This window comes from Schistocerca serialis, chromosome 1 (assembly GCF_023864345.2).
Source record: "Schistocerca serialis cubense isolate TAMUIC-IGC-003099 chromosome 1, iqSchSeri2.2, whole genome shotgun sequence".
In the NCBI taxonomy this organism is placed as follows: domain Eukaryota; kingdom Metazoa; phylum Arthropoda; class Insecta; order Orthoptera; family Acrididae; genus Schistocerca; species Schistocerca serialis.
In genome coordinates this window covers 801,859,492-801,887,185 of record NC_064638.1, presented here as the reverse complement: position 1 = coordinate 801,887,185, position 27,694 = coordinate 801,859,492, and the positions used below count along the sequence as shown (strand labels likewise).

General features: G+C 42.9%; 1 protein-coding gene across 1 annotated transcript in view; it reads left to right on the top strand.

Annotated features, from left to right (window-relative positions):
• LOC126435139 (neuronal acetylcholine receptor subunit alpha-7-like) overlaps window positions 1-27,694 on the top strand; it is a 615,709-nt gene that overhangs the window by 315,062 nt on the left and 272,953 nt on the right. The gene's annotated exons all lie outside the window — the stretch shown is intronic.

The window sequence follows — 27,694 nt, the reverse complement described above, 5'->3', positions numbered from 1 at the left end:
GACCTAAGCGCTGTTCCGGCCGCGGCGGCGCTGCGGCGAACCAACGGCTTCCGTGAGCCACCGGCCACTAGCCGCCTACACCGTACGTCGCTGCCGGAAGATAATCCCCCCACAGAAACCAGCGGCGCTACTCAACAGCCCCACATAGTAGATCACAACCGTGTTTTCGTATTAACTGCCTATAATGACAAATGAAAACATTAATGACTTACATGGAAGCCTTACATCGGTCCTACACATTCATTTCAAGGACGAAAAACGTTACTCCACAGTTTTTAAAAACGGAAACTCAGTTTACTAGTTTTCATCTAAAAGCATCATATAAATATGTTATATGTTTACTTTGTTATATGTTTATTTTGGATCTCTCATTTTATTATAGCAACAATCTGAAGAAGCACTCCTTACATCAGTGATGTTTTTCGCTCACTGTTTTTCTCAGCACTGTACTCTGATTATACACAGGTTTCTTTTTTTTTGTGCCCATTAGTTTTCCATTTGAAATTGCAGACAAACGACGTCAACGCGCATGGCGCACGTAGTATAGATGGACGAACTCGTTCATCTTTGGGACCTAGTTTAATGGTGACTGGTCCTTTTCGGACCCGTTCACATTTTTACCCTTTCATCTCTTTTTCATCTAACTGATAAAGATAACTTTTAGTTTCAGGTTGTCGTGAGGATTATTTTTAAAAATATTTGCAGCAGTACGTATGTTCTTTCCTCGTGTGCCATTAAAAAAGACATCCTTCACAACCGACATGAGTGATGTACGTGTAGAGATCGTAAGTGTCCAATTTTTCGTATTCCCTCCAAGTGTTGTTTATACTTATTTTTTAGATATGTGTGGCAATTGTTAGATATCTTCATTTCAGCAATAATGGCTCTGTCTTTTCATAATGCTTGTCGATGTGGTCCGAAGAGTGATTTGATGCAGCTATCCATGCTAATCTATCCTGTGCAAGGCTCCCCATATCAGAATAACTACCGTAATCTACATCCTTTTGAATCTGCTTACTATGTACATCTCTTCGTCTCCCTCTACTATTTTACCCGCGACACTCTCCCCAACTACTAAACTGGTGGACCGTTGACGTCTCAAAATGTGTCCTACAAACCGATTTCTTGTTTTAGTCACATTGTGCCACAAATTTCCTGTCTCACCAGTTCTGTTCAGTACCTCATCGTTAGTTACACATCTAACTATCTAATCTTCAGCATTCTCCTGTAGCATCACATTTCAAAAAATTCTATTCGCTTCTTGTGTGAACTAGTTATCGTACATGTTTCACTTCCATACATGGCTACACCCAGAAAGATAACTTCAGAAAAGACTTCCTAGTACTTAAATCTCTATTCGGTGTTAACAAATTTCTCTTCTTCGGAAACGCTTTCCCTGCCATTCCCAATCTGCATTTTATATCCTCTCTACTTCGGCCATCGTCAGTTATTCCCTCAGCATCATCTGATATAATTTGACTAAATTCCATTATTCTTGTTTTGCTTTCGTCGATGCTCATCTTATATCCTACTTTCAAGTCGCTGTCCATTACGTTCAACGGTTCTTCCAAAGCCTTTGCTGTCTCTGACAGAATTAGAGTGTCATCGGCAAACCTCGAACTTCTCTTCTCCCGGAACTTTAATTCCTACTCCAAATCTTTATTTAGCTTCTTTTACTGCTTGCTCACTATACAGACTGAGTAATATCAGTGATACAAGACTGTCTCACTCTCTTCTCAACCATTGGTTCCTTTACATGTCCCTCGACTCTTATAACTGTCATCTAATTTCTGTACAAGCCGTAATCAGCCTTTACCTCCCTGTATTTTACCCCTGTCGCCTTCAAAATTTCAAAGACGGCGTCCCAGTCAGTATTGTCAAAATGTATCTCTAAGTATACAAATGCTGCAAAATTTGGTTTACCTTTCCTTAACCTACCTACTAGAGAAGTTGGAGGGACGCTACTGCTTCGCGTGTTATTAAATTTCTCTTGAATCCAAACTGATCTTCTCCGCGGTCGGCTTCTGTCTGTTTTTCCTTTCTTCGGTAAAGAGTTCGTGTTAGTACTTCTCAACCGTGACCTATTTTAATTGATAAGCTGATAATATTCACCTACATCTTGACCTCCAGATAGAACAGCTTTGTCCTTTCCATAATATATCGTAAAATTCAATGATAGCCTTATTTTGGGAGGAGCTGGAGCTACTCTAGCTAATAACTCAGAAATATATATATGATTCTGCCCATGATTTCCGGCACACGACAGAAGGTGGAGCAGGAAATTCGGTCACATCAGATGATGTCTATTTGTCCTAATTTCCAATTAATTGGAAATTTGTGGTAAGTTACTGTGGGATCAAACTGCTAAGGCGATCGGTTCATAGGCTTACACACTACCTAATCCAACAAACTAATTTACGCTAAGGACAACTCACACACCCATGCCAGAGGGAGGACTCGCACCTCCGACGGGGGTAGCCGCGCGAACCGTGGCAAGGCGCACCAGACCGCAGGGCTAGCCCGCGCTGCTAATTTCCAATCAAAGCTGTCCCGTTGCATATGAAGGTGTTTTTAGTTCTTCATATAAATGTCCTCCGAGTTTCTCATTCTTTATTGTCCATTTGAGCCTGGAGCTGATGTGTTGTTAATTCATTGGCAGACCTCAAAGTAACACACGTATTTACAATCTCCATCAAATTAATCCCAACTTTTCCTGTCTAATATCACGCAGATCTACTCCAGTGCCGACTTCCGACGAGGTTCTCGAAATTTCCGCTAGCATTCATCTTCAGAAGTCAAACATAAAGCTCTATCCTGCTCATCTGCCCAGTGACAGACGTAGATCGGCCGCGCGAGAGCTCCACGCCTTCCTACCAGTTGCAAGACATTCCAACACTTACCACCACTGAAAGCTGTCAGTTATAGCCCGTACCCTCTCACTATTCTTCTGCAAGTTAATATAGTTCTTTACTTCAATTTACACCACGATGCACATGCTGATAATTAACCTAATTGCGCGCTCTGAGTCAACATGCGACCTCCATCTGCTAGGTTTTACTTTTAACTAGCTGAAATTCAAATGGCTCTAAGCACTATGGGACTTAACATCTGAGGTCATCAGTCCCCTAGACTTAGAAACTACTTAAACCTAACTAACCTAAGGTCATCACACACATCCATGCCCGAGACAGGATTCGAACCTGCGACCGTATCAGCAGCACGGTCCCGGACTCAAGCGCCTAGAACCGCTCGGCCACAACGGCCAGCTACTAGCTGAAAAAGGCTCGCTCGGCATGGTCTCTGTTTTCATCTGTTTTCCGTGAACATTGCACATCACTCGAGAACATTCAAACACATAGTAAAAATGAACATACAAAAAATTGTAAAAATGTTAGTATGGCACCCTAAAAAGTGCTAAAAAAACCTCCAGTATTCTTAAATCACTGACGTATTCAATAATACACTAAGCTGAAATAAAATATTCTGCCAATCACTTCTTTATAGAACAACTAGAACACTGCAAAACTGTAACACCCCACCAGTCACTTATCTGGTTTTTGGAGTGTGTTCACCCCAGCTAATTGACTAACAGATCAACAGAGAGTGAAAAACTGCCGCAATATCGGATAACGCAAGGAAACTAATAAGGCCCTGTACTCCTGATTGAACTGCGGTGGTAGTGTTGACATCAATTGATTCAGAATTGATCCATTTTAATTAAAAAGGGGTGCACATTGATGTTATATTCAGCTATTGAACACCAGATGCAAATGTTGAACATAAAATTAATTAAGAAAGTGACTTGGGATTTCAACTACTTGATTGAAAACAGATGCAGTCGATCAGCACAAATTTATTTGAACTCACGACCTTCAATCATCACATTACATGACTCTCCTATCAGGCAGTGGTAATAAATTGCGTTTGCGTGGAGTAAAGTGCGATAAGTCAAAAGTAATTCCTATCGACTGACCTAGGTGTAATGCGAAGTGCGAGAAGAATTCTACAATACACGGCCCATGAAACCCTCGTGGAAACTTTGTCGATGTGATCCAACAAATTAATCAGTGGCCAGAGTGGGCGCAATATCACCGAATTCAGCGTATGGGCGTCATTGTTTTGTGGACGTCGGCCGACCTCGTGGTGCTGCAGGGCTGCGCTCGTCTATTCATTCCTAGCTATCTTGCTCAGTACATAGCTGAACGAAAACTTTCTGTCTCCAAGCTCAATCGTTCCGTTTGCTAAGTCCTAAACTGCAGAGATGCTCACTCTCTCTCAGGCAAGCTGAGTAAAGAACGCCACGTCCGCACTCTAGGCAAGCTGGAAAGGGGAGACCTCTACAGGGACTTCTCCCAGTCCGCTCTTCGCCTCGGTTTCCCCTCCAGCAAAATCACTTACGTCAATTGCAGCGTAAGTCGCGTTAATTATGCGTCACTTCCCAGCGCCGACCAATGCCTGCTCTGGGAAGTGAACAAATTCCCACAAAATTTCCCTTCCTCTCAACTTCTGCTATTTAGCTCCTCCCAGGACACCCACAAAGTTAGCGTCTGCACAAAACACCAATTTTTCCGGAATTCTGACTCCCAGGAGAGTACTTCAAATTCCTCTGTCCTACATTTTCATCGGAGGTCGGCGTATTTCATTCTGTCGCTTTTCACCTGATTTACTTCAGACTCTGCAGACCGTGAATTCAGTGTGAAGTTGCTATAGTCACAAACAGGCATATTTTGACCTCTGCTGACCGCTCCACCGAAGCTTTGCACGGCTTTCTCTCATGTTTCACTGAAAACGGGATGACGGACATTTATCAACAGGTGTACAAATTCTCCGTCTGCTTCCCAGTACACCAGCATGGGGTCAACCACCCACTCACCGTCACTCATCTTAAGGCAGCTGGAGGCCGCGCCCCGTTACAGCTTTCTCAGAGCTTGAGCCGCCCTAAGCTGCCTATTGTCGCTTCCCTTCGCCGCTCCCAGCTCCCTGCTCCCAGCTCTTGAACACTTCCCTGGTATAAACTAGCCTCCAGTAAATCGACGCGTTTCCACAAAGTTTTCATGTCGTGTGAATTACTTTAAAACCATCACCCGACATTAATTATTCCAATACATCCATACTATACCCTCTACAAGATGCATTGTGCCTTGTCAGTCATTTTTGTTCAGCCCTACTATTCGCTCAATGTGAGTTAGGTGATCTTCAATGACTTCACGTAAGGGGCATAGTTCTTGCCATCTTACAAAACATTCAAGAACGTTAAAAAAATTTAGGAGAGTTCTACAACATTCGAGAAAATTCTAGAATATTACAGACATTCGTTAACATTCAAAAATATTCATAAAGCTCGACAACGTAGATAAATCTCCAACCTTTTCCCCTAAAATACACATCCAGGCGAAAGAGACGGAGGACGTCATAGTGACCACCACAAAATATGATAACGACCACTTCAAAACCTCATACCTCCAGAAACACAACAGCTACCACCGCACAACCAGCAAGTACACAAAAGGGGAACCAAGAGTAGCACCTGACACAAAAACCAGTGATTGGCGGCAGATCCTAAAAGAACCAACCTTTAAATACAGAAATTATGAAGCTATAATGCATTATCATTTTAGCTGAATTTAATTTAGTGAAAGAAAACTTTCACTAAATTTCATGCTTACGAGGGTTGTATGAAAAGTTCTCGGAATCACCACGAGAGGTCAGCGCTAGAGCAACGAGTTGTTCACGAGATATTCATTGGACTCTTGCCTGTAAACACTTGGCACGTCAGTGCTCTTGGAAGAGAGCTGTGGCGGTGACGTGGCTCTGTTGTTGTTCCAGCGTAGTGATTTGCGAAGATGGAAAAAATCGGTATTAGAGCAGTGACTAAGTACTTCGTAAAGAAAGGTGTGCAAGCAAAGGACATTCATGCCGATTTCCAGAATACACTGGGGGACTCTGCTCGTTCATATTCAACTGTTGCAGAGTGGACAAATGAATTTAAATTTGGTCGGAAGAGCTTAGATGATGATCCGCGCAGTGGCCGGCCAAGATGTGACATTACTCCAGAAATCATTGCAAACGTGCACAAAATGGTCATGGAGGATAGCCGATTGAAAGTGCATGAAATTGCTCACGCTTGCCAGATGTCATCTGAAAGGGTATATCACATTTTAACGAATGAAAAAATTATCTGCAAAATGGGTGCCGCGACTCTTGACGCTGGATCAAAAACGCATGGGAATGGACACATCTGATCAATGTTTGGCCCGTTTTAGGAGAAACGAACAAGATTTTTCGCAATGGTTTGTGACCACAGAAGAAACTTTGGTGCACTACTATATCCCAGAGACAAAACAACACTCAAAGCGATGGAAACATGCTGATTCTCCGCCACCAAAGAAAGCAAAGACAATTCCTTCGGCGGGAAAGGTCATGGCATCAGTTTTCTGGGATGCAAAGGGGATTCTGTTTGTAGATTATCTCCCCACTGGGCAAACAATTACTGGGAAGTACTATGCTAACCTCCTGGACAAATTGCAACAAAAGATATGCGAAAAAGGCCGGGTTTAGCAAGGAAGAAAGTCATCTTCCATCAAGACAATGCGCACCCGCACACTTGTGTCGTCGCCATGGCAAAATTGCACGAACTAAGGTATGACTTGTTGCCAGACCCGCCTTATTCACCTGATATGGCTCCTTCAGACTTCCATCTCTTCCCAAAACTGAAAATTTTTCTTAGTGGACGAAGACTCACTTCAAACGAAGAACTGACAGCTGGAGTTGACAGCTATTTTGCAGGCCTGAAGGAAATTCACTTTCGAGATGGGGTTATGGCACTGGAACATCGTTGCACCAAGTGAATTAAGCTACAAGGAGACTACATTGAAAAATAAAAGCCGGCCGAAGTGGCCGAGCGGTTCTAGGCGCTACAGTCTGGAACCGCGCGACCGCTATGGTCGCAGGTTCGAATCCTTCCTTGGGCATGGATGTGTGTGACGTTCTTTGGTTAATTAGGTTTAAGGAGTTCTAAGTTCTAGGGAACTGATGACCTCAGAAGTTAAGTCCCATAGTGCTCAGAGCCATCTGAACCATTTGAAAAATTTAAAAAAAATGTTTCAGTGATGTAAGTACTTTTTTTTCTATTCCGTTTTGAGAACTTTTCGAACCACCCTCGTAGTTAACTTATTTTGTCACAGTGCTTGCTTATGCACTGTATTTGTCATCTTGTTTTTTGGTGAATAGAACGAATTTTTGGGTTTCCCACCCATAAAGGAAGCTACATATCACCGACCGTGAGAAAGGCGTGATTCAAATTTATACCACATCATCTTAAAGTTTGCCTTTGTGCCTCATTTAGAGTGATACTAAATGTTAATCTTACTGAAAGTTGCAGTCTTTTGAACTGAAATGGCTGTGCGGTAGATATGAGGGAATCCTCGGAATAAATGTTGTTTTTCCATTAACTTTTCCTGACTTTTGCCTCAATTATATTGTTTGATAATTTTTCACGACAATTTTTAAATTAAATATCATTAAGTTTTTCTTTTCTTACTGCTAAAACAGCTGTTTCTAATAATCAGTTGAGAAATTTTGAAGAATATTCCCAAAACTTTATCTACTAATTCAGTTGCGCTGTTGCCAATGTTACATAAATCATTTGTAATTTCAGTTTCTCCAGCTACACAATCAGTTAAATAAGTGCCTTCAGTAATTTGTGACATTATTCGACAGAATTTTTCGCTTCTTCATCATTGGAAAGTTGATCTCTAATATTTATTCTGAATTGTACTCCCTTACTCGAAACCACAGAAATAATTTCGTCAAATATGCATTGATTTCATCTGCTAGAGTTGGTTCTGGAATAACTGGAAGCGTTTGCCGAAAATGAGCAGAATGTCGGTAAGTATGCACCTCAAATTAGTTCCGGATTACCAGAAGACCTAAAATGTTCTCGAATCTTCTTGAAAATTCTGTAACATTCGCGAACACTCTGGAAGGAACATTCTGCTCACTCCCGGCCACTTCGCACTCGATTCCAAGCTGCTTCGCGGGCTTACCATAAGAAGTCCATTGGTGTGGTGCCCTGTTTTGACATCCATATCTTCGAGCCCAACCTCTGCAGCTCGAAACCAAACCTTCTTCATGGATGGGGGATGGAGGGCTACCGTACCACGTAACGCTCACGGGGTTGTGGGAGTGTGTGGCGGGGTTACAGCGGCAGGCACGGACCAACCATACTTGCATTTATTGTGACGTCGCCAACAAATGCGCTCTTTAAAGACCTATATAGTATCTTCATAATCACCCCCCGCAAAACAAAATTTTCTTCACTGATGAGGGACGGATTGTTACCACACCACATAACCCCCATGGACTGCGAAGTTCACATGTAATATTTTTGATTCCACGCACAGAAACATCATCTTTCTTTTATTAATGTTTATGAACCCGTTCTCGACACGTATCGAGTTCTTCCTTATACTGTATACTGCATGATCTCTCATTGTAATAATAGTATTCCAATTTAGGTTGAAACTGTTTGAGAAATATAAGAATCATGTTCTCATCAGCACGGAAATCTACGTAAATCTGGTATAATTCGTGTGTTCATCCGTTCCCGTGCGAGATAAAACATGGATGATCGCTTGCGTGTACAACATCAGCTGACAAGAAATACCTACAGATTACGGCTCGAGAGAACCCAGAGGAGAACTGAACAGAAAAGCGCGCTGTTTTTTTGGAGGCAACTGGGAGGCCTGTGTCGATACGGGCAGTAAGCAACCGGCGCCATAAGATCACGTTAGAGCAGTGTCTATACCTAAAAGTGTCCGTAAAGTTCGATGAAATGTTCCTTCGGACATGCATGTATGACCTAAGGAACAGGCTCTGCTGACGATTGATAGCCGTATTAAATCGTGAAATGTACTCCCAAATTGCGATTAAAGTACCACCACACCTAACCTTTACAATTTACTGGAAACAAATGAAAATATGTGCCAGACTGGCACTCGAACCTGGATCTCCCACTTTGTGAGCGGTCGCCTTAACCGCTTTTTTTTTAATCAGATTGACTTGGTATTTTCATGAAAATCAGACAACCATAGTCAAATCATCATTTAATATCAGCTGCAAAAAGAAAATCAACAAATTAGTTCAAGCACAAAAAATTATCCCACCCTTCTTGTCAACTTTTTTATATACATGTGGGAGAGAAAAAGTGACAAAACAAAGTTACAAGGAAGGGACTCAAGCTCAGGGAAGAAACAGGGATCACAGGGGAACTTAACCAACATCCTGACGGTTAAACACAAGAAAAAGCTAATTCGCAAAAGGCGTTCGGTATCGTGGCAACCGCTGCCATTTCCAATGCGCAGTTGTCAGATAATGGTGAAAAACGCGGAGATCTGGGTCATTCCAGCCTTAAACGACATAGTGAACATAGAAACCCAAGAGCCAGTCAATCGTGTTCGTTTTTGTCTGAGGAAAAATGGATATGTCCGGCTGTAGGAAAATGTCGTCTGGGAAAGCGGTTTCGGGCCCTCGAGTAAGGAAAGGCTATCCGAGCACGCTTAACGAACAGACCTAAACTTAAATATGTCCCATTGACTACTACTCATAGAGCTCGCACAATTACGTTATTCCTGCAAATGTTTCTTGTCGACTTCGTGTACGAATAACTGTGAAAATTATAGAGAAATTAGCCTCCTAAATTCAGCCTACAAAATATTTGCAAAAATAATTAATAATCATATAACAACTATGACAGATACTGTCGTGTTAGAAGATCAAAGTGGGTTCCGGAAAGGCCGTTCATGAAGTGATAATATGTTGACCGCAAAAAGTATTTTAGAGAAACCACGAGAAGCCATTCTAGAAACCCGTATAGCTTACGTTCACTTCTACGAGGGTTGAAACTTGAATAGTGGCAACTATTTATTCACAACCGATACAAAAGAGTTACGTATTTACACCTGTCACTGTCCTTCAAAGTAGTCACCAGCGTTGTGTAGAACCCGTTGACAGCGATGTGGAAGGCGTAGTATACCGTAAGCAGAGCCTGTACTGTTGATGGAGCGAATGGAGCGGTCTAATGTTATGGTCATTCTCGTGTACGACTGTGATGTGTGTTATCCTAACGCATTACATTCCTCCACGGCAGACCATCAATGCACAGTATTACGTTTCATTTTTGGAGCGTCACCTGCGACCAGCTTTTCGAAAGAAGCGGCGACACTTTCTGCGCAACCTACCCATCATTTTGCACGGCAATGCGCGGGCGCATACAGCGCAAGCTGTGGCTGCTCTGTTCGGTCGATGGGGCTGGAGAGTACCGTGCCATCCACCATACTCCTAGGACTTAGGTCCTTGTGACTTTGATTTGATTCCGTAGATGAAGGAACCACTTCGTGGCATTCGCTTCAGAACTGTTCCAGAGATTCGACAGGCAGTAGACCGCTCCATTCCCACCATCAGCAGAACAGGCTCTGCTAACGGTATACTACGCCTTCCACATCGCTGACAACGGGTTCTACACAACGCTGGCGACTACTTTGGAGGACAGTAACAGGGGCAAACATGGAACTCTTTTGTATCGGTTGTAAATAAATTGTTGTCACTATTTAAGTTCCAACCCTCGTATTCAGATTTTGAGAGTGTGAACGGAAAGAAATTCCGGGACATACGGACTAACGCTGGAAATTCTACACATCTTATTGAAGTTAAAGAGCTTATACAAGGACAGAAAAATAGTGATGAAAGTTAGTTACGATAAAACTGATGAAATCACTGACGATAAGGGAGTTAAAGCAAGCCTGTCACAAGCTTATTTCATGTATATATAATTGATGTGATGAAGAAGTGGAGATAGGAAACAAATCCAGATATAGAGATCAATAGAAATCGCTATGTTAATATCCTTATGTATGCAGATGACGTAACAATTTTGGATAAAAATGTAGATGAGCTACAAAAAGCAGTGTATAAACTACACCAGTTAGGGAAAAATAAATGAACCTTCGAATATCTAGAAACAATACTTAAATCATGGCTTGTCGTGAGAAATACCCGACTCGCTCAAAAATAGTAATAGATAATACCCTGCTTTAGCAGGTTTCCAGCTTTAATTTTTTCGGATGTAATGTAAGCTATGATTCGGAGAAGTATATATAAAATAAGATTAACAAATATCACTGAATATGCAAAATGATAAACAAAACATTCCAGAGCAAAATAGGGAGGAAACAAGATTAAAATTTTATAAAAACATGGCTACATCACTGTTGATATGTGGAGGTGACTCATGGATCCCTAAAAACTTGATAAAAATATACCACAAGCAGCAAAAATGAATTTTTTCGGGAAACCAGGAGGAATTACCAGGGAGACCGCATAAGAAATGGGGCTATTGGGAATCAACCAAATATTTACAGCATTAATGGAAGCACGGAAGAAAATAAAACATGGAAACATCAGCTGCAAAGAATGAATGAGCCGTGCGGTTCTAGGCGCTTCAGTCTGGAACCGCGTGACCGCTACGGTCGAAGGTTCGAATCCTGCCTCGGGCATGGATGTGTGTGATGTCCTTAGGTTAGTTAGGTTTAAGTAGTTCTAAGTTCTAAGGGACTGATGACCACAGATGTTAAGTCTCATAGTGCTCAGAGCCATTTGAACCATTTGAAAGAATGAATGTAGAGAGAATCCCACGCCACGTCATGCTGTAACAGACAAGTGGAAGAAGGAACGTAGGAAGACGCAGAAGGCGATCGCAGTCAGGATTGAAGACGGAAACGGGCACAACATCCTAAACCTTGAAGTGCAGAAGAAGAGCAAGATGGTGCACGTATGGCAGAGACCTCTATCGATGTGGAGATTAATTTGTTGACTGTGCAATGCAGCAGCGGTGTAGTCCCTTTCAAGACGACAATGCACAAGCACACGGTGCTCAGCTCATGAACACCTGCCTACACGAGACAGGAATCAACCGAATGGAGCGGTCTGTGGCGGCTGCTGACATAAACCCGACTCAGCGTACTTGCGGCCAGTTGAGGTTTGGCAGCGTGTCGCCACAGGAATCCTCCACATACGCTGAATGAGCACAAGAGAGCCGCCGGCGGCGAGTGTGGTAGGCCTGGGCTGCAGCGCCTCCATTACCCTGTGGACGGCTTGCTACGAAGAATCCAAACGTGTTACCACAACGTGACGAGCTGGGAAAACACAATACTGAATGGTATCCAGTGTCAGACTTTGATTACACATACATGGGAAGGTGCACACTCTGAGGCGGACTACCTTTAGTTTGAGTGTTGTTTTTTTTTTTAGTGTAATTTTTTTTCATATTTAATATTTCGTTCCCCATTTTATTTGAGTCTAAGCTAGCACACATTCTCAGATAAGTAGGTGTTACAAATGTTTTGTTGAGCAGTTTAAAATGAGCTAGATAGAAGGACGCCGATTTGCTTCAACCAGTAAAAGTAACAGCTAACACTTCTGTAACAGAAACTGCTAAATGAGGGTATGCAGTCACCTCTGAAGTGAACTGTGGACACCCTCATGGTACAAATTCAGGCCACCCGAGGTAAATGCGTGCAGATACGAAGCTAAATGCATGAAAATAGTAGGTGCTCAGTTCAGAATGGCTTCTCGCGATTTATAGCACTCGTATATCAGAGGAAGCACTCGTATTTCATGGCCGCTTGCATTCGGGAAGCAATAAACGACAAAAAACGCGTCGTTATTACAGGAAGAGAATAAACGAGACTATCTGATACTAACTGTATTTATCATTTGTTCTTTTCTTCTTTGTTTTAAACAGCAAAATGGTTTAATAAAGAGTGCACCATGACAAATTTCTGGTGTGCAACTAAACTACTTAACTGCTGCAGATGCCGCAGGCAGTTCATTTCTCGTGTTTTGTATCTCATTGACATTAGCACCGGCCGGCCGGAGTGGCTGAGCAGTTCTAGGGGCTACAGTCTGGAACCGCGCGGCCGCTACGGTCGCAGGTTCGAATCCTGCCTCGGGCATTGATGTGTGTGATGTCCTTAGGTTAGTTAGGTTTAAGTAGTTCTAAGTTCTAGGGGACTGTTGACCACAGCAGTTAAGTCCCATAGTGCTCAGAGCCATTTGAACCATACATTAGCACCACAGCTTCAAATGGCAATGCTGTCGTTGCGTTATAACTAACTTTCACCTGAATTTCTTACTTATTTCTTCTCTATTAGTTCCTCATTTACTATCTTCCTCCAACTCTCTCTATCTCACTGTCTATCAAATTATCTATCTATCTACCCCTCTTCCTTTCACACCGGTACTTTACCATTATCTGTCACTCTCATACTTTCTGTATGTATGTGTGTGTGTGTGTGTGTGTGTGTGTGTGTGTGTGTGTGTGTACAAGAGAGAAAGAAAGAGAGAGAGAGAGAGAGAGAGAGAGAGAGAGGGAGGGAGGGAGGGAAGGGCAGAGTGAGTGTGCCTCGGAGTGATACAAAGGACACTTTGAAGTTCTCCGTGGAGATGACAAGGTCATATCTCCTTGCAAAAAAAAATGGTTCAAATGGCTCTGAGCACTATGGGACTCAACTGCTGTGGTCATAAGTCCCCTAGAACTTAGAACTACTTAAACCTAACTAACCTAAGGACATAACACACATCCATGCCCGAGGCAGGATTCGAACCTGCGACCGTAGCGGTCGTGCGGTTCCAGACTGTAGCGCCTTTAACCGCTCGGCCACTCCGGCCAGCAGATCTCCTTGCCTAAGAATGGAATTTCTTATTACATACTTGAATATTCAGTACATTCTAAATTAGTCAGAGGTTAAAAACGTGTGCAGATTTGTTACCTGGAATAGAATTTAAATTTGATGCGAGCGGGGCTTGAAAAACGGAGTTGACTGAACTTGGCGGATTAAATAAGTTAAATTATAATTCCAGAGAAACTCATCGGGGATACCCATAAGACGTTCCTTTTGCACGTGCTCCAACGCATCGTGAAAGAGGGATGTAAATATATCAGACAGTATATTATACCAAGCGCTGTCAGCAAACATTGAACGCGATATCAGGGAATTGCTTGAGGAACAGGCTAGCGGAAGTGGTTTGTCGTGGTGTACCCACCCCACGGTTAGTCTGAATACCAGATACGAGGCCAGTGAACTTCATCTCCTGGTTTCCTCTGAAAGACTCATTTCATGTGACGCCACCCAACCCTGTCCCAGTTGCATCAGTGTGCTCGGATGTAGCGGCGTGTACGACGGTCCAGGATGCTCCACTGCACAGCCAGCCGTCATCATGACGGAAAATCGTTTGAACAGTTCCCTTATGGAATCCCGTACAGCAAGATAATATTAACTGACTCAAAAGCTTAGTCATCATCCTTACTTTTGTGTAATTTGATTTGTAATTTTTGGGTATATGTTCCTATTCGCATGATTCAACGACTTTGTAGATTTATTTCTGATGTCTAAATGGATTTCTCATGACCCACAGTGATATTCCATTTCCGACATGTCAACGTCAAATCACTCCGTAACAACCCCCACATCAAACATTTCTGAACAACCTCTGTAACCTTCTGCATAGATTTCACATCCACCTTGTAATAGAGACTAAGAAGTCCTCCAGACAATATTTTTCTAACGCTGGAATCTATCAATTAACTTGCAGTCCGTGCCAATCTGTCTACATAGGCGGAACATTTCGAAATTTTAAAAACAAATATTCTGAGCACCTTAGAACTTTAAAAACTGATAGTACATATTTCTGCTTTTGCAGATCATATCAGAGGAAAACCACCACCCGAACAATATTAAAACAGATCTCAAGATACTCGCAGAAAGCAATAGTCTCTACCAAACATTACTACGATTTGAGAGAACTGCCACATACAAACAGGAAAAGAAGTTTTGAACGAATACCAAACATTGTCAACAAAACACTGTTTACGACATTTAATGAGCTGTACAAAGACACTTCCCCAAGTAAAATGTAGTATTTACACTTCTTCAAATACCCAAAAATGCATGGTTCTCAATCCCCTCCCCCCTTTCTTCTCTCTCTCACGAACGCACACACACACACACACACACATACACACATACATATATAATCACACATCGCGTAAGTTTCTCACCAGTAGACACACCACAAAAACTTTTCACCAAACATCAAAATGATGTACCTCACTGAACAGAAATAAAACGATAAACAAGTGAAGGGTGAAAATAGCATTGCGCCTCTCTGGAGCATGGCGAAATATTAGTCTTCAAAAAATTCGTTTTTGTGTAAGGCCAGTGTGAAGTTTAAAAAGGTGAGGAAAGCAGTGTATATAATTACAACAGAAAAAGAAAACACGGCAAAGATGCACAAGCGGACGAAAAATGTAACTACAGGACATACTCAACCACCATCCACGATAAAATGTTTTCAAGAATAAGCAAATATTTTACGACTACTTTGAAGATGACATCAAAACAAGCTGACTTTAAACTTCCATTTTCATAAGTAATGTAGTTTCAAGCGAGCAATCGAAACAAAATACATAAAACGCACATTTATAATTTGTAGGCCTAAAACAGAAAAACTACAATGAAATTTGTAAGAGATTTTACAGAAATAAATCGAGACCTGCAGAATATGATACGTGTTGAAAGTCGTTTGGGTAAGTAAAAGAAGAAATAGGTTATAAGCTGCAGACTGTTTCAAATGAATTTGAAATGTGTTCTAATTAATTGGAGGTCTCCCCTTCGCTTCAAAATGATTTTGTGTATGTGATCCTTTCATTTCGTATTCGCCTGTACAATTAGGATTTTTTTTAATATAACACAATCTAATTACGGTTAATCAATTCTATGGTTCTGTAGGATTTCCATCTATATAAACATACAAACACTCTAGGACAAAAAAAGAAAAAAAGACACACTACGAAGGAATTAACTGAATGGGGTGGAAATCATATTTTCAGACAAAGAAATGATTACAGTTTCAGAAAAATTGAATGATTTGTTCAAAAGAAAGAGCATCACAAATTGAGCAAGTCAATAAAGCTTTGGTTCACCTCTGGCCTCTATGGAAGCAAATATTCGGCTTGACAATGGTTGATAGAGTTGTTGGATGACCTTCTGAGGGATATCATACTGAATTCTGTCCAATTGGCGCGTTCGACCGCCAAAATACCGAACAGGTAGTAGGGTCATGTCCGTAACACTGCGAACGTCTTCACGTGGGAAGAGATCCGGCGACCTTTCTCGCCAAAGCAGAGTTTGGCAAGCATGAAGACAAGAAGTACTAACTCTCGCCTTGTGCAGGTGGTGGGCATTACTGGTACCTTGCTGAAATGTAAGTCAAGAATGACTTGCCATGGAGGGAAACAAAACAGAGCGTAGAATATCGTCGATGTATCGCTGCGCTGTAAGGGTGTCGCCGGATGACAAACAAAAGGGTTCGGCTTTGAAATGAAATGGCACCCCCAGGCCGTCATTCCTGGTTGTAGGTCAGTTTGGCGGGTTGGTATTCCACCGCTGACTGGGTCGTCTCCAGTCAAGTCTTCGCCGGTCATGGGGGCTCGATTCGACGCGTGGCTCATCACTGAAGATAATTCTACTCCAGTTAATCAGGCCGAAATACAGGCCTAATATGTCCGGCACCAATGAAAACTGGCTTATTGGGTACAGGAATCAATGGTAGTCTGCACAAGGGGCGCCATGAGCTCAGCCTCCTTTCTGTGAGTCGCCTATTAATGGACCTTGTGGTCGCTGGTGCACCAGTTGCACGTCGGATCGATGATAATGATGAACCCGGGGCTCTGAATGACACTCTAACGATTGCTCGGTCCTCAAATTCTGTCATCTCTCTAGGTCGTCTGCTTCCTTCTTGAGGCTGTGTTCGGCCAAGATCTCCTGCCAAGATGTCCAATAGTGGCATCGCTCAAATTCAAATGTCGAGCGGTTCGTCGATTACTCCAACCGGCTTCTTTCAGACGAATTACATGTCCTCTCTCAAATACTGACATTTAAGTATATTGTTCACGCCTGTCTGAGAAGCATAGTTACTGTCCAGCTGAGTACACGGAATGAAGTTAGCAAAGACTTTATACCCTGGTATCGACATGACTGTCATTGCCAGTTGTGCGGTGAAATTGTGTTGCAGCGTCACACATTCATCCATCAGTTACCGAAGTTTACGGTTATGAACTTTCCGTCGATTCCTGTATGAATATCAGTTCGTGACCAATTTTTGTAACTCCTTCGTGGAGCGTCGATTTTATTTTAATTTTATTTATCTGTTTATATTTGTTAGATTGTGTTTTTCAAGTCCTTTTTGTGGTTCATGTGTACGTTATTCCTTAGAGTTATTTGTCTCTCTCTTACCTATTACAATACGCTAAAGGGAGAGTTTTTATACATCCACATGTTCCCTGCCTTTCAGTGAGATATGTGACGTAGATAGTAAAGCAGTTTTACATTATTGTAAGAGTACTGTATGAGCGAAACCTACCTTTTGACTTTAGGTTGTCTATTTTTGTCGGAATTTCTGTTATTGCTTCAGTCTCTACGCCTCTTTGGTACAGTACTTAAGCAGTTAATCATGTAATACATGTATAAGTACAAGTTGTAGGTGAAACAGATACGTATGGGGTACGAAGTAAGAGCACTGGACAAACAATTGGCCCCCCCGCCCCAGGAGACCGCGCCACTACCGAGTAACACCGCTTCTAACCCTAATAACGGCTCAGTTCGGCTCAGAACAGAGCCCACTAGCTCTTTCAGGTATTCCATTTCCAGCTGAAGAAACTCAACGAGAGAGAGGAGCAGCGTTTATGGCACTGGAATCTCATACGGGAGGAAGACGGTTCAAATCCTTGACCGGTCATCCACATTTAGGTTCTCCTTGATTTCCCTAAAATACTTAAGGCAAATTCCGGGGCCGGCCGGTGTGGCCGAGCGGTTCTAGGCGCTACAGTCTGGACCTGCGCTGCCGCTACGGTCGCAGGTTCGAATCCTGCCTCGGGCATGGATGTGTGTGATGTCTTTAGGTTAGTTAGGTTTAAGTAGTTCTAAGTTCTGGGGGACTGATGACCTCAGACGTTAAGTCCCATAGTGCTCAGAGCCATTTGAGCAAATGCCGGGATTGTTCCTGTGAACACCGATTCCATTCCCCATTCTTCCCCAATCTGAGCTTGTGCACCGTCTCCGATACCCTCTTTGTCGTCGGGACGCTAGACTCTGACATTCCTTCCATGAAGCCACTCACTGATGATCAGATTCAGTAGAACTACCGGACTGCAGGGGTTAACCGCTACGTTTCGTCCGATGTCCCAAGCACACCCAGACGTTTTCTATGGAATTACATCTGGTAATTATTACTGCTTTCGATAACATACCCAAATCGATCCACAGAAGTCATCTAGAAAAGACGTTACATTACGATCAGCAGCTGTCTGTCACACTGTGGAAATGGCTATGTAGGTACCACAGACTGTGTCACCAGTGGAGCTTACGATTCGCTTTCTGTTTTGATTTTGGTTTAGTACTTCTAAATAACTAGCGAAGTCGGCAATGCTAAATATGTATTGGAATTGTGTACATATCAAAATCTCCTTCTCCCCCCTCTCTCTGTCGATCTTCTCCTGCCCCGTTTGTCAATCTTCTCCTTTCCCCCCCCCCCCCCCCCCTCTCTCTCTCCATCATATCCACCTCCTTCCCTGTCCATCGTCTCCTTTCCCTCTGTATGTCCAATCTGCCCCCCTCCTCCTCTGTCCGTCTCCTCTCCCAACCTCAATGCCGTGTTTGTTGTTATAGGAAACAAAACCACGACTGGGAATTGCATCCGCTTAAAATGAGTAGGTAAGGTGGTTGTTGTCTTTGGCATATGGACTATGAGAGAGAGCTCTCCAGCTGCTGCATCTGTGAGGATGTGACAGTATTTCGCATTGTTTTAATGTGAAAACGGATAGGAGTAGAAAGTTTCAGATGATTCGGATTCCGTAGTTGTAATCTAACTATAAGACAATAAACCGAGTAAACAGTTTTAAAATTGTATACAAGGAGAAAGAACATATATGGAAAAAAAATGTCTACTAGCATAAACGCACTAGTTCCGTAGTTGAAACTGGCTGCGTGTAAGAAAAATTTCACAGCCCAGAACAGCATTTTCTTTTTCGTAATTAGTTTCAACAGAAAACCTGTTAATTGTTATTTTTTTAAAAATCTGCCCTATGTCTGTCTGAATGTTTATTACAGCACTGTGTAAAAATTTGAAGTAAATCGGTCCAGAACGTTTCGAGATATTTGCTAACAACGTTTCCCCTTTATGTAGTATATATAAATGTATATACTATATAAATACTAACAAAGAGATAGAGTGGCTGGCCAGTACTTGCCTCAGCTCAGTACAGCCGATAGATACCTCAGCTCAGTACAGCCGACAGATACACACAACAGAACAGAAAATTTACGTATCCTAGCTTTCGGAATTTTGTTCCTTCGTCAGGTAGGAGAGAGGGGAAAAAAGGGGAAGAAGGGAAAGTGGATTCAGTTATTCACAACCCAGGTTACGAAGCAACAGGGGAAAGGTAAACAGGGAGGGTAGCAAAGATGGAGGCATGGGTGTCAGAGGGAAGCCAAAGATATTCTACTGTAAGTACTGTGCCAGTACAGTAGAATTAGAATACAGTAGAATATCTTTGGCTTCCCTCTGACACCCATGCCTCCATCTGTGTGTGTGTATGTATGTATATAGTATCTAAATGATTAATGGAATATATATATATATATATATATATATATATATATATATATATATATATATATATATATATATCCTACGTCCGTCCGAACGTTTATTAGACTATCGTGTAAAAAGCTGAAGCAAATCAGTAAGCACTTTTTGAGATTTTTGGTAACAATATTGAACAACAACTAGTCTTTATACAGTAGTATAGAATAGATACGCACTGAGGTAACAAGTCATGGGATACCTCCTAATATCCTACCGGTCCCTCTTTTGTTTGGCGTAGTGTAGCAACTCCAGGTGGCATGAACTCCCTGCAGAAATATTGAGCCACGCTGCCTCTATAGCCGTCCACAATTGCGGTCAAATCATTCGCTCGAAATGTCCACAATGTTTTTCAAACCAATTGCGAACAATTGTGGCCCTGTGACATGGCGCATTTCATCCATATAAATTCCATCATTGTTTGGGAACATGAAGTCCATGAACGGCTGCAAATGGTCTCCAAGTAGCCGAGTATAACAATTTCCAGTCAATGATCGGTTCCATCGGACCAGAGGACCCAGTCCATTTCATGTAAACACAGCCCACACCATTATGGAGCCACCACCGGCTTGCATTGTGCCTTGTTGACAACCTGGGTTCATTGCTTTGTGGGGTCCGCGTCTCACTCGAGCCCTGCCATCAGCTCCTACCAACTGAAATTGGGACTCATCTGACCAGGCCACGGTTTGTCAGTCGTCTAGGGTCCAAGCGATTTGCTCACGAGCCCAGGAGAGGCTCTGCAGACGATGTCGTGCTGTTTAGCAGACGCACTCGAGACGGTGGTCGGCTACCATAGCCCATTAACGCCAAATTTCGCCGCACTGTCCTAACGTATACTTTCGTTGTACGTCCCATGCTGATTTCTGAGGCTGTTTCAAGCAGTATTGCCTCTCTGTTGGCGTCGACAACTTTACGCAAACGCCGCTGCTCTTGGTCGTTAAGTAAAGGCCGCGGCCACTAGACCTTGGCCAGCAAAAGTCGTCGGATCTCTCCCCAACTGAGAAAGATTGGAGCAATATGGACAGGGCTGACCATCTCGTGATTTTGACGATATAATGTGCCCATGCGACAGACGTTGGCACGGTATCACTCAGGGGACATAGAACAACTCTATCAATCATTGTCAAGCCAAGTAACTGCTTGCATAAGGGCCAAAGATGGACCAAGGCGTTATTGACTTGCTCAGTTTGTGAAGCTCTTTCTCTTGAACATATCACATAACCTTTTTATTTTCTGAAGCCGCGAGGGTAGTCGCGTCTTGTCACGGTACGAATGGCTCCCCCCGTTGGAGGTTAGAATCCTCCCTCGGGCGTGAGTGTATGTGTCGTCCTCAGCGTAAGTAGGTTTAAGTTATATTAAATAGTGTGTAAGCTTAGGGACCGATGACCTCAGCAATTTGGTCCCATAAGACCTCACTCACACTTTTTTTCTGAAATTATAATCATTTATTTGTCTGCACATGTTCGTCCCATCTACCGATTTCCGACTCATACTGTTAATTTCTACGTGGTGAGTCGTTTTTTATCTTAGAGTATATTTCATGAGTATTTTAATGGTGTCTTGAAGAAAGCATATCATCATACAGAAAGCTCATTTTCTTACTATATTATCAGTTGTTTTACGTTCGTAATATCAGTTATTATTTTAATGAACTAACGAAATTTGATAAAGCAAAAGCTCTCTCTCTCACTCACGTGCTCGTTATTTAAAAGGATACTGGCAGTAAGCGCGTTAGCGCAATGTATTAAAGAACAAAATGCGTTCTCGTCCACAAGAGCCAAATTCGTTGAAATTACAGCCGTTTCACCAAGCGTTATATTTTCACGAAACCTGTATTTTCGAGCTCACTCCAAAATTAACCCAAGGGGAAGAGGATTTTCCGGTCGTAACTGTATTACAGCTTACAAATTTTCTTCTGCCTGGGCGGGAAAGTTTATATCTGAAAAGATTAGGTCGCTCGCTGCAGGCCTTGCCATTCAAGAACTCACAAATCCATATTGTTTTCAGTATTCTAGAACCTGGATCATTCTTTCTATTAATCTTTCCTGTGATACATTTTAGTGAAATATTTATAGGCCGAGCATAATAGTGGAAGTTGTAAACGTCGATCGCAAATGAATATGAATACTTTTTTATACGGGATGGTGCACGGAAGACGCAATCACATGGCCTCAGTTAACACAGGACGAGCACCGGCTGGTTCCCTCGGCAGCTGCCACATGACGGAGCGGGAGCTGAGCGTGAACTAAATTGAGTTGGCCTCTGCTGACATCATGGGCTCAAAACGACGTCTCACTGCGCCGACAGCCGCCCGGCCTCTTCTCAACACACCGTCAAACACTCGTCCAACTTCGGTTGCTGAAATTATTAACATTACAAGCCCAATGCAGTCATTTTAACTCGAAGGGTGTATGTGGATTGTTTCTCAACATGTGAAATAGTCTTCGGTCTTTTAGTTCGTTGTCTGAAAAGAAGTTTCAGTTTATTGTTCAAAAACCTATAAGAAGCTGTAGTTTGGTGGACCATAACCGACTCGATAATTCGTATTGCGCCAACTGTACACCACATTCTTATTTTCACATCATGCAGATGGCCATGATGTAACTGATAAAGATTTTCAGAACTTCAACTTTCACTGTTTTTGTGATTTCACGTACCGTGAGATCTGGAATCATACTCCATCAGGACCATCCCCTCTACCATGTGGCGACTGCTTTATTTAAAGCAGTATTGGCGCCGAGCAACAGTATCAGAATTGGGCAATCGATGCGCTACCGTGCTTTTGGAAAGTTTCAGGTTCAGTTTATGTATAGCTGTGTGAGCAGGTGCTGCTGATGTACTAGCGTGAACTGCTAAATTCCGCAAAGGTTCTTTTGGACTTTTACGCAAAATCTCACCTAACTCGTCTAAGTTTATTGTATTATTAGTTAAAACACGTTGGTTTCCATATTTATTGTCTGATACAGATTCATTCTCTTCAATTATTAATCTATGCATCGTTTAATCAAAATGGTTCAAATGGCTCTGAGCACTATGGGACTCAACTTCTGAGGTCATTAGTCCCCTAGACTTAGAACTACTTAAACCTAACTAACCTAAGGACATCACACACATCGATGCCCGAGGCAGGATTCGAACCTGCGACCGTAGCAGCAGCGCGGTTCGAGACTGAAGCGCCTAGAACCGCTCGGCCACAGAGGCCGGCTAACAAAGTGTTATCTATAGCTACACCTAAAGTCATGGTACACCGATATGCACATGTACAGACAGCGGTAGTATCGGGTACCAAGGTATAAAATGGCACTGCATTGGCAGAGCTGTCATTTGTACTCATGTGATTCACGTGGAAAAGTTACTGATTTGGATGTGGCCGCACGACGGGAATTAACGAACCCTGAACGCGGGCGAGAATTAGGTTTGTATCCGACCGCTGTCCTGGGCGTCCCCAGACACGTCTCCTGCCTGGGATCTCATTTTCTGCAGTAGAATTGTCTTCAGTGAGGAGTCCCATTTCAGACTGAGCACCAATGACAAGCGAAGACGCGTCGCTCAAGACGGCCTAACTGCCGCCTGCCGTAAGGCCCGACAATCAGTACTGATGGCCTAGCATGCCATCCCATTTCATAGCAGGACCACTTTGGTTGTCATCCACGGAATCCTCGCACCACAACGGTGCGTCGAAGTTATCCTACACCCCATTTTGTTGCCCTCATGGCAAGCCATCTTGGGCTTACATTTGAGCAAGGTAATGTCCGTCCGCACAGGGGCTGCAAGACGCTACCTTGGACAACAAGGTTGCCGGATCTCTCCCCAAATGAGAACACTTGGAGCATCATGGGCAGGCCCTTCCAACCACCTCGGGATTTTGACGATCCACAGGACCAGTTGGACAGAAATTGGCACTATATCCCTGAGGAGGACATCCAACAACTCTCTTGATCAATACGAAGCCGAATAACTGCTTTCATAAGGACCAGAATTGGATGAAAGCGTTATTGACTTTTTCAATTTGTGACTCTCGCTCTCCTGTTGAATAAATCGTCCATTTTTTCTGAAATTGTATTCGCTTGTATACCTTCATTGTGCGTCGGTTTTTTTCTTCTTTCTTTTAATTTAGAGTCTATTTCTTTTAGGATGATTTCACAACTCATAACGAATATGATTCATCAACCGTCACGAACCTTGTCATTTGGAAGAACTATATTTGATAGACAAAATATCCATGGGTATACTGCCGGTCTATAGTGTCCAACGGGCACAATATTTCGGCGATCATACATGTCGCCATCATCAGGTGAACTGACGGACTGAGCTCCTGTGAACGTGCCGGCTATGGCTATGGCTGCTCAGACGGAACTGGGTTCGGTCGCGGCGGCGGCCGATTTAAATACCCTCCGCCCGCGGCGCGCTCCCTCCGCCGTCCGCGCCCCGCGCCACGGTCGCGCGGTGGAACAGATTGCGACGGCGTCTGAGATGACGTCGGTGTGATGGCTCTGTCCGCCGTGGTCGTCACAACTATACGTTTGCTCGATTTACTCTTGATTAACCCGATCGCTGGGTCCCAAGCCTTGCTAAGATTATAGCCACAGTCACGGTTTATGAGGTCGTCATTGGTGCGAATTTCGATGGCCTCTCTAACAACGCTGTCCCAGTATATCGACGTCTGTACCAGAATCCTCGTGCGGTCATACTCCATGGCGTGATTTTCGGACAAACAATGTTCAGCGACCGCCGACTTGCTCGGATACATCAGTCGAGTGTGCCTCTGGTGTTCACGGCATCGATCCTCGACGGTACGCATCGTCTGACCAATATACGACTTGCCACATTGACACGGAATCTGGTACACGCCGGCCTTCCTCAAACCGAGGTCATCTTTGGTGCCCCCCACCAGTGCACGAGTTTTATTTGGAGGACAAAACACAGTTCCGACCCGGTGTTTCTTCAGAATGTGGGCGATTTTCCCCGAGAGTGCGCCTGTGTATGGAATAAATGCAGTGCCTACCTCCTCCCTCGTGACTTCATCCATCTCAACAGGTTGTGCTGCAGTGGTTGGGCGGAGAGCACGTTGAATCTGCTACTCTGAGTACCCATTTTTTCGAAATACAGTTCTCAGATGTTCCAATTCCTGGGGTAGACTCTCTGCGTCAGAGATAGTGCGCGCCCTATGTACTAGAGTTTTAAGTACCCCATTCCTCTGTGAAGGGTGGTGGCAGCTGTCTGCGTGCAAATACAGATCAGTGTGCGTAGTCTTCCGATACACCCCATGACCTAGGGTGCCGTCAGCCCTTCTCTTGTCCAAGACGTCAAGGAAAGGTAATTTACCCTCCGTTTCAGTCTCCATAGTGAATTTGATGTTGGGGTGTATGGAGTTTAGATGTGTAAGGAAGTCAAGGTGTTTATCCATACCATGTGGCCAGATGACGAACGTGTCGTCCACGTAACGGAAAAAGCAAGTAGGTTTCCATACGGATGACGATAGGGCTTCCTCCTCGAAGTTCTCCATGTGCAAATTCGCTACCACCGGAGGGAATGGGCTACCCATGGCGACTCCCTCCGTTTGTTCGTAGTATTCTCCATTAAAAAGAAAATACGTGGAAGTCAAGACATGCCTAAAAAGTTCAGTGGTCTTCTCGTCAAACTTGTGACTAATCAATTCTAGTGACTCTCGCAGGGGTACCCTCGTAAACAAGGAAACGACGTCAAAACTCACCATGATATTTGACTCATCCAACCTGAAGCTATCAAGGCGTTAAACGTGGCGACCCCGTGCATGGGGGCTTAGTTATTATTTTAATGCAAATATTTTTTAATTTTTTCAGTCGCTGTATGTCCGATTACGAAGTCTCGTAAACGGTTGGCCCTGATTAGTATTTGTACGCAATCTGACTGCGTAGAACTACAACAAAGAATGAAATGAAAATTTCCGTTAATACAATTAATTAATTAAGTCCCCAGCAACTATAAAACCTACGAAACCAAAGCACAAGTATAACTGTTCTGTGTGTGGAAGTATGACTCAACGTACACATCTGGCACGGTTCTTCGTCAATAAGACAAGAAATTTTAAATACCATTTATACTGAAGTAATTAAAAAAATAGAAATACTATAATTGCGTTAGAAAACCAGAATTACACTCTAATACAAGAACACGAGCCAGATGCTTGTTGACTGAACCTATGATGACGCATTATTTAAGACATTGAAATAAAGAAAAAAAAAACGAGTTTTGTTACCTTCATATATATTGACGAAAAGCACTCTAATCATTACAATATCTCCATTCGAACAACATCTGCTGTCTAGCCCATCAAATAACTGCATAAAACATGGAACAAGCAGTCCCTATTACAACATCTCCACAAGCACTCCCTACTATGACCTCTCGACAAGAACTCTTCACTACGACATCTCAGCAAGCACTGACTACTACGAGTTCTCGACAAGCACTGCCAGTGGAGGCGGCTGAATAATACTCTTTGGCGCAATCTCTGGCGCTGTGGCTCAGTGTAGCCACCTTTCATATGCCCCTCCTCCACGGGCCAGAATTTGATGGTTTTGTCCGATTACGTAGTCTCGTAAACGGTTGGCCCTGACTAGTATTTGTACGCAATCTGACTGCATAGAATAATAACAAAGAATGAAAGAAAATTTTCCTTAACACAATTAATTCATTAAGTCCCCAGCAACTATAAAACGTACGAAACCAAAGCACAAGTGTAACTGTTCTGTGTGTGGAAGTGTGATTCAACATACACATCTGGCACGGTTCTTCTTCAATAAGACAAGAAATTTTAAATACCATTTATACTGAAGTAATTAAAAAAATAGAAATATTATAATTGCGTAAGAAAACCAGAATTACACTCTAATACAAGAACACAAGCCAGATGCTTTGTTGACTGAACCTGTAATGACGCATTATTCAAGACATTGAAATAATGAAAAAAAAGCGAGTTTTGTTACCTTCATATATATTGATGAAAAGCACTCTAATCATTACAGTATCTCCATTCGAACAACATCTGCTGTCTATCCCATCAAACTACTGCATAAAACATGGAACAAGCACTCTCCACTACGACTTCTCGACAAGAACTTTTCACTACGACATCTCAGCGAGCACTGACTACTACGAGTTCTCAACAAGCACTGCCAGTGGAGGTCGCTGAATAATACTCTTTGGCGCAATCTCTGGCGCTGTGGCTCAGTGTAGCCACCTTTCATATGCCCCTCCTCCACGGGCCAGAATTTGATGGTATTTTTGCCAGCATTGGTGGTGAAAATACCACCAAATTCGTCCACAGACAAAAATAAAAGATAATATTAATACGTAAATATCACATAATTAGATAAAATTTTGGCTTTGCACTGACCTTTCAATAACCTAATATATAAAATACAGTAAGCAATGCAAATTCTTTCATACATGTGACTTTACATAATAGTTTACACAATACACAAAAAATCAGTTTATACAAATGTTCACATAAAATACTTTTAATTATTAAAAAAAAACATGTAGTTGATAGTTCCAGCAGTAGCACCCAGCAATGGTCAACAGGTGCAAATACCAACAAGTGACATCATGTCAGTAGAAGCAGTCCATCAGTGGCACACAGTAATGTTGAACAGGTGCAGACACCAACAAGTGATATCATTTCAGTAGAAGCAGTCCATCAGTGGCACCCAGCATTGTTGAGCAGGTGCAGACACCAACAAGTGACATCATCTCAGTAGAAGCAGTCCATCAGTGGCACCCAGCAATGTTGAGCAGGTGCAGACACCAACAAGTGACATTATCTCAGTAGAAGCAGTCCATCAGTGGCACCCAGCAATGTTGACAGGTGCAGACACCAACAAGTGACTTCATTTCAGTAGAAGCAGTTCCATCTGTGGCATCCAGTAATGTTGAACAGGTGCAGACAGCAACA